This window comes from Primulina eburnea, chromosome 13, assembly GCF_022965805.1.
Source record: "Primulina eburnea isolate SZY01 chromosome 13, ASM2296580v1, whole genome shotgun sequence".
Taxonomy (NCBI): Eukaryota; Viridiplantae; Streptophyta; class Magnoliopsida; order Lamiales; family Gesneriaceae; genus Primulina; species Primulina eburnea.
Window position 1 is genome coordinate 2,352,454 of NC_133113.1, and position 6,959 is coordinate 2,359,412.

The following is a 6,959-nucleotide window of genomic DNA, read 5'->3' on the forward strand; positions in this document are numbered from 1 at the left end:
GTAAACCATAGAAGGTGGAAAAATCACAGTGCTGTTATGATATGATGTTATGAAAAGTATGATTGTTTATGTGTCATTTTCGAAAATGGTGTAAATATTTTTATGTTGTATTCGAACGTCCCCCACTTGCTGAGTATTACTCTCCCCTTCCAGATAAATCCGAAGAACATGTCGAAGAAGTGGAGTTGGATCAGTTTTGGGGCTGGTGAATTTCGAGACTGAAGGATTTTAGATTATGTTGAACTTTTAATTTAGTTTTTACGTTTCCGCATCGAACTCTGTCGTTTTTGGGTTTTTGAGTTGTAAAGACAATGGTTATTTTCGTTGAATTATGATATATAAACTGGTTCGGTTTATACTGTGCTACGAGGCTGGTTGTTTTCGATTGCGTGATTGTTAAACAACGCCGGTGTCATTACCTCGGTCTCGGGGCGTGACATGTAAGTGATCGAGCAAAACTTGCACTGTGGAATGCTTAATAAAATATGATTTTGTATGCTCAAAAGTTAGGGGTGTCAAAATGCGACACGACCCGTCAACCCGACACGACCCAACACGAAAAAAATCAGGTTCGGGTTGGGGTTTTTCGGGTTCGGGTTTGGGTTATGTTATGCGGGTTTCGGGTCGGTTCAACCCGCGACTTTTTTTTGAAAATATTACCTATATTTTTATATATTGTATGTTTGAATAAAATTTATTGTATATTTATATGATAAATTTCATCATTTAATATTTATTTTGCATATTTTTATTTTTTTAACAATTTTTTATTTGATTTAGTAAATATACTTTTAATTTTCTAAGATTAAACTTTCAAATTTAAATAAAAAATTTTGTTATTATTTGTTTAAATTAAAATATTATTATTAATTTTAATTTTTTTGAATTTTTTTCATTAATTTTTTTAAAAAAATTAATAAAATTCGGGTTAGGCGGGTTAGACGAGTTGAGTCGGGTTATACGGATTCGTGTTCGGGTTGGGGGTTTTCGAGTTGCTTCGGGTTCGGGTTGAAAAAAAATAAAAAAAATTTCGCGAGTTGACCTGAAACTCGACCCAACCCACCTGATTGACACCCCTATCAAAAGTTAATCGCAAGTGCACGATGTCAAGTAATAGTATAATGTACGTGAGTACGAGTATCGTTCCACTGAAGACTGTATTTGACAATTTTTATTTCAGTTATCAAATCTTTAGCAACGAAAACTTGATTGATTGATTATTATCACTATGCTCAAATAAACATGCAAATAAAATTATTCAAGAATTGATTAATGAAATATAATATCTAAAAAGGTTGATTAAAAATTCAATGAGAAATGAATTTGTTGGGAATATCGGTTCACCTACCCTTCGTTAATTAATTAATTTGTTCGATAGTGATTGTATACTTCCGACATGATTTCTTATTAAATTGAACCTACTCTCTCGAGCTATGCCAAACTAATTTTACTCAATGAAGTAATTAAATATCTTTAATTATTTATCAAGAGTGAATCGCATGCCGATTTATGAAATCCCCTAGTTTTCGCCCTATCGGACTATGACTATCGGCGGATATCCAACTTCATATGTCTACGTAAATTGTAGATCCACGGATTAAACTACTCGTTCCTATCACAAGGTATTCTCTCGAACTCACTCGTAATATAAAAATGTTGTTAAAGTTAGCTACGCTCTAACAACACAAGGGAAAACAATAGTACATTCAAGAATAACGCAACAATCGAAATATAAATTAACTAAATCAAAGTTTGGGATAGGATCCCCTTAAATCCCAACAAATATTTTAGTTTAGCTACTCGAATTCATAATAAACATAAACACAACAATGTTTAAAAGATAAAAACTAAATTAGAAATACTAGATTTGACGAAAAATGCAAAGACGGTGCCCGAAAATCTTCGAATCTTCAATCCAAGCGCGAATCCCTCTCCAAGGCTTGTGGAGGCTCTGAATAATGATGAATGAATCTCTAAAATCGTCCTCCCCACCCTTCCATATCATCCATATCCAGAAAATAAGGTAAGGAATCGTCCAAATTTTTTTCAAAAAATACAGGCGCGCCCAGGCGGACATAAGTTTCCGCCGGGCGGATGGCTTGCGCAGATTTTATATTTCACATTTCCTTTGACGCGACCGGACGGATGTAAGTTTCCGCCCAGGCGGATAGCTTTCGCACAAACTACTTTTTCTCATGCCTTGGATGCATCTGGGCGGATGACTTTCGAATTTCTCCATTTTATTTTTAGTTTCTTCACAAGTCTCCTGCATTTTCACCAACTAACCACATGAGCAACAAGAAAACAAAATGCATGCAATCTAAATGATAAATGCAACACACTGCGATCATTGTAGTGATGCATATACTTTTGTTTTTGTTCCGTCAAGGCAAGCATTTAGATGTTTTCAAGATCTGTAGTGTTTTTCATAATATAATTTGATATATTTTTAGCCTTTGAATCGTCGATACATGATATAAATTTTCATTAAGATAAGATACTCACGTCATCTACTTCACATTGAGTATAGAGTTAGCCGTTGTTGATGGGATAATTTATAAATGGAGATAGATGAAAATAATCGAACCATTTCATTTTATTGACAGTAATATAATTAACTAAAGAGGATATTTAAAAATTCTGGGTCATTTTCAAATTCAATATTGCCACCTATTCGTTCGGGAAAGTGGTTTATTAAGTAGGGTTTATGCAAATGTTCATAATGAAAAATGAAGAAGTCGTTTCGTACGTGTTTGAATAGAGTATCTATTTTAAAAGCTCTGATTTTCAATACAGAAAATAAATGGAAGACCAAATGGTGGATTTTCTCATGCCTGCGGCGGAGCCACCCTTGGGCTAGGGTGGGCTCCAGCCCCACCAACATTTAAAAAAAAAATTAGTATTTAAAATTTTTAATTTTTTTTTGTCAATATTAAAAAAAAAAAAAATTTTTATCAGTATTCTTTTTTTAATTATTTTTTAAGTCCCACGTTTAAAAATTAAAAATAAAACAATGACCACAAATCATAATTCATTAGTGTAATTGGTTGGTTTATTGTCGTATGTTATGAAATTATGCAACTTTGAGATAAAAATTCGACAACTCAAAAATTATATTGAATATTTAGTTGTGATTATTCGAGTTGCAATAATATTATCTTATGATGTATATGATTTTTGGAGTTTGAATTTTTACCCTAAAAATCTTATATTGTACTTTTTTATTTAAAACATGATTATTTAAAAAAAAAATTAATTAATCTAATTTTTATATTGTACTTTTTTATTTAAAACATGATTATTTTAAAAAAAATCTAAAATTTCGATAATCGTGTTACTAACCGAAATAATCGATTTTTTTGATTTGGTTTGTTAGATTTTCGTAGTAAAGTTCGGTCGGGTTGGTTTGTCGAAAAAAAGTTCGGTTAATTCGATTTTAGAAACTTCGGTTCGATTTTAACCGAACCTATTACTGTCTAATACAGGACGGAGTCAGCCCCAGGTACCTATGAATCCTGGCTCCGCCCCTGCCTGCTCACATGATAGCTAAGTGGCTAGGTCAAGTGAATTTGCGTATGCAGATCTAGTCACATAGTCGATTGATTCTACTGCATAAAAATATTGGATATTGGACAAATTAGTGTTCGTATGTGTTTAGAACAATGCAACGAATCAAGTATTACTTTTAACCATTTAGCTCGACACATGCGTAGCTGCTGCAATAAATTGTGAGTGCTAGAACTCTTTTTGGATTTCCATTGTTTATGACATTTTGGTAAAAAATGTGATTATTATTTACACTCTTACCTCAATATTTTTTTTCTCTAGAAAATGGTATTCAAAAAGGCCTATCTTTCGCTTATAACAAGGGTATTTTTTTTTATTATAAAAGTTAGTATTAGAATAGCTTATTTATATACCGAACACTCTACTTTAAAAAAATTGAGCCGTACGTTCACTATTAATCTCAAACAATACTACTGATCACTTTTGATTTTTTTCCTCATTTTTTTCACAATCTATAAATTTAATTTATTATTTGAAATCATGATCTTTTGCAAACACGCTACTTGAAAGTTGAAACAAATCAGCCAAAAATAATCTATCACGTACGTAAGTGGATTTACCTATATTTTGATCAGGGCTATGATCAAAATATGTAAGGTAATAAACTAAGTTAGTGCACTGTAATAATAATACACTCAACACATACGGCAAGATTTTTATTCAATCACCATACAAATTTAAAAATAGAAGAGACGAGACTCGAAACATAAAATACCACAAGACAAATTAAGTTCATGAAAGACAAATCATTCAAATTATTATTGGTTTGCAGAAATCTGTTAAAGTAAAGTCCGGTCGGGCAGGATTTATGTTGCCAGTTTCATTCAGAAACACACACCATATCCGAATACGCGTACGCAATTTCCTCCACAACACTCTTCACTTGTTGAACAAGATTGACCGATACTTTTAAAGCATCCAGATTGCAGGAGCTTTCGGGATGGGGCTGCAGTAATCACCATTGAAGACATCGTCGTTCTTATGAATCCCGAATCTGCAAACAATATATGTTCTAAGTATTCGACCCACAAATAAATCTATAAGTGCATGTGTTGAGACGGTTAATCATATTAAAACATGTTGAAATATCGAATCCGGTGATCATATACGACATTTCAGTAAAAACCATGCATGATGATCATTTTGAAACAATTTTAATATTTACAACAGTTTTACATATTGTGTGATAAAGAAAAAGAAAAGAATAAATAGTATTGAAGATGATGAAGTAAGAGAGTTACTAGCAGGGGCGGATCTAGGATTGAGACAGAGGGGGGCCGCTTAGTTTATTTTGCGACGGTTTTTCAACAACCGTCGCTATATGGCGACGGTTATAAGAAACCGTCGCGGATTTTGCGACGGTTTCCGTCACAACCGTCGCTAATCCAAAAAAAAAAAATGCGGGTTTCGAAATCGGGTGGAGCAAACATTATAATTGGCTTTAGCCACTGAGATACGTGGACGTATCATTCATTTTGGGGGGGCCATGTATATATATATCTGTTTATATATTTAGTTTTAAAAAAATTAATATATATTAAATTTTTTTTAAAATTTTTTGGGGGGGCCGTGGCCCCCGTTCGCCCTACACTAAATCCGCCCCTGGTTACTAGGTGTTGAGAGGAGGAGGAGGAAGCAGAAAAAAGTAAGCTTAATGAATGCCTTCTCCATGGATATATGAGTTTAGTTTTACTTGAATTATTTCATGTCCAAATGACTCCTTTTTATAGGAGGAAAGCTTTCGGGCGAGTCCATTTAAAATAGCTAAATAAATAAATTAAGAAAGTTTTTATATTATATTATTATATAAAATTCAGGAAGCACGATATCATTTGATTGTTGCATGTGCATCGTTTTGTGGATTAATGGCTGGGCGCGTTGAATTTTATCTTCCTGCTATGGCGTCACCTAGCAGAGGAGTTAGAGGGTGGAGATGTTGAGTTTTTATTTTCCTGCTAAGACCCGGCTTAGCAGAGGAGTTAGAGGGTGGAGGTGGCGAATTGTTATTTTCCTGCTATGGCGTCGCCTAGTAGAGGAGCAGAGTGGAGGAGGAGAATTAAATTTTCCTGCTAAGGCATCGCCCAAGGTCGCGGGGATCGACCTGCCCGGGCAGGTCGTGGGGGTGTGGGGGCAACGCCCCCATAATTTTTTCAGAAATTTTTCAGAAATTAGACAATCATTCGCAAGGAGCGTGCTTGGGCGAGGGCCTGTTTGGGCGTCGGGGCGAGCTGGCGGATGAAGGGCGAGCAGGCGAGGGCGAGCTCGAACGTTGGCGATGGGCGAGCTGCAGGTGCCTTGGGGGAGCTCGGCAGGGCGAGGCTGGCGTGTGAGCTTGGGCGAGCTCGGCTGGGCAGGGGCGAGCGTGGAGATGGATGGCGAGGCTGGCTTGGCGTGGAGAGGTGCGCGTAGACGGAAGGGCGAGGGCTTGGGCGAGCTCGGCAGGGCGAGGCTGGCGTGTGAGATTGGGCGAGGCTGGCTGGGCAGGGGCGAGCGTGGAGATGGATGGCGAGGCTGGCTTGGCGTGGAGAGGTGCGCGTAGACGGAAGGGCGAGGACTTGGACGAGCTCGGCTGGGCAGGGGCGAGCGTGGAGATGGATGGCGAGGAGGCAGGGGCAGCAGTTGCACTTAGCTGGGCAGGGAGGCGGGGAGGCAGGGGCGAGCGTGGCGAGGGGATGGCGAGGAGGCAAGGGCGAGCTTGAGGCAGGCGGCGAGCGTGATGGCGTCGGGGCGAGCTCGGCAGGTGGATGGGTAGGGCGCTCGGCAGGGGCGAGCGTGCAGCGTGGCAAGCAGCGAGCGTGATGGCGTCGGGGCGAGCTCGACAGGTGGATGGGTAGGGCGCTCGGCAGGGGTGAGCGTGCAGCGTGGCAAGCAGCGAGCGGGAAGGCGTCTTGGCGTGCGCGGCATTGCGACTCGACGAGGGGCGAGCGTGCGACAGTGACGAACGGCTGGAAGAAAATGCACAACTCGCACCCGGTAACTCGGGGACAGCACAACTAATCGAACTTCGAACCTGCGATTCAGTTCGACTCGGGAGGGGGAGAATGGTGATACCCCATGGATGAGCCCACTACCCCTGGCCCATCCCTAGCCCAAAGAGAAGACAGGCCCACCAAGGGCCCTAGCCCAAATGGAAGACATGCCCACCAAGGGCCCGGGTATTCTCCTATAAATACCAGGTTTGAGTGTTAATTCATTCATTCAATATTGTTTTCAGCAGCACCCTTAGCTGCTCCTCCCATATATCCTCAGTCACTGACTTGAGCGTCGGAGGGGCTACGCCAGGACACCCTCCTGGCCCCCTCTTAACGGTCTTTTTCTTGATTTCAGGCTCAGGGTCATCTTAAAGCCCACGTCTGAACTAGTGACGCTCATTGGGATCGGACCCTAATTTT

General features: G+C 39.2%; 1 long non-coding RNA gene across 1 annotated transcript; it reads right to left on the minus strand.

The window, feature by feature from the left end:
* Positions 1–4,197: 4,197 nt before the first annotated feature.
* LOC140809979 (uncharacterized) lies at positions 4,198–5,280 on the minus strand. Its single transcript, XR_012113214.1, has 2 exons — positions 5,178–5,280; positions 4,198–4,561 (listed from the first exon to the last, which is right to left on the minus strand). It is a non-coding gene; the product is annotated as an uncharacterized lncRNA (long non-coding RNA).
* Between the last annotated feature and the right edge of the window lie 1,679 nt (positions 5,281–6,959).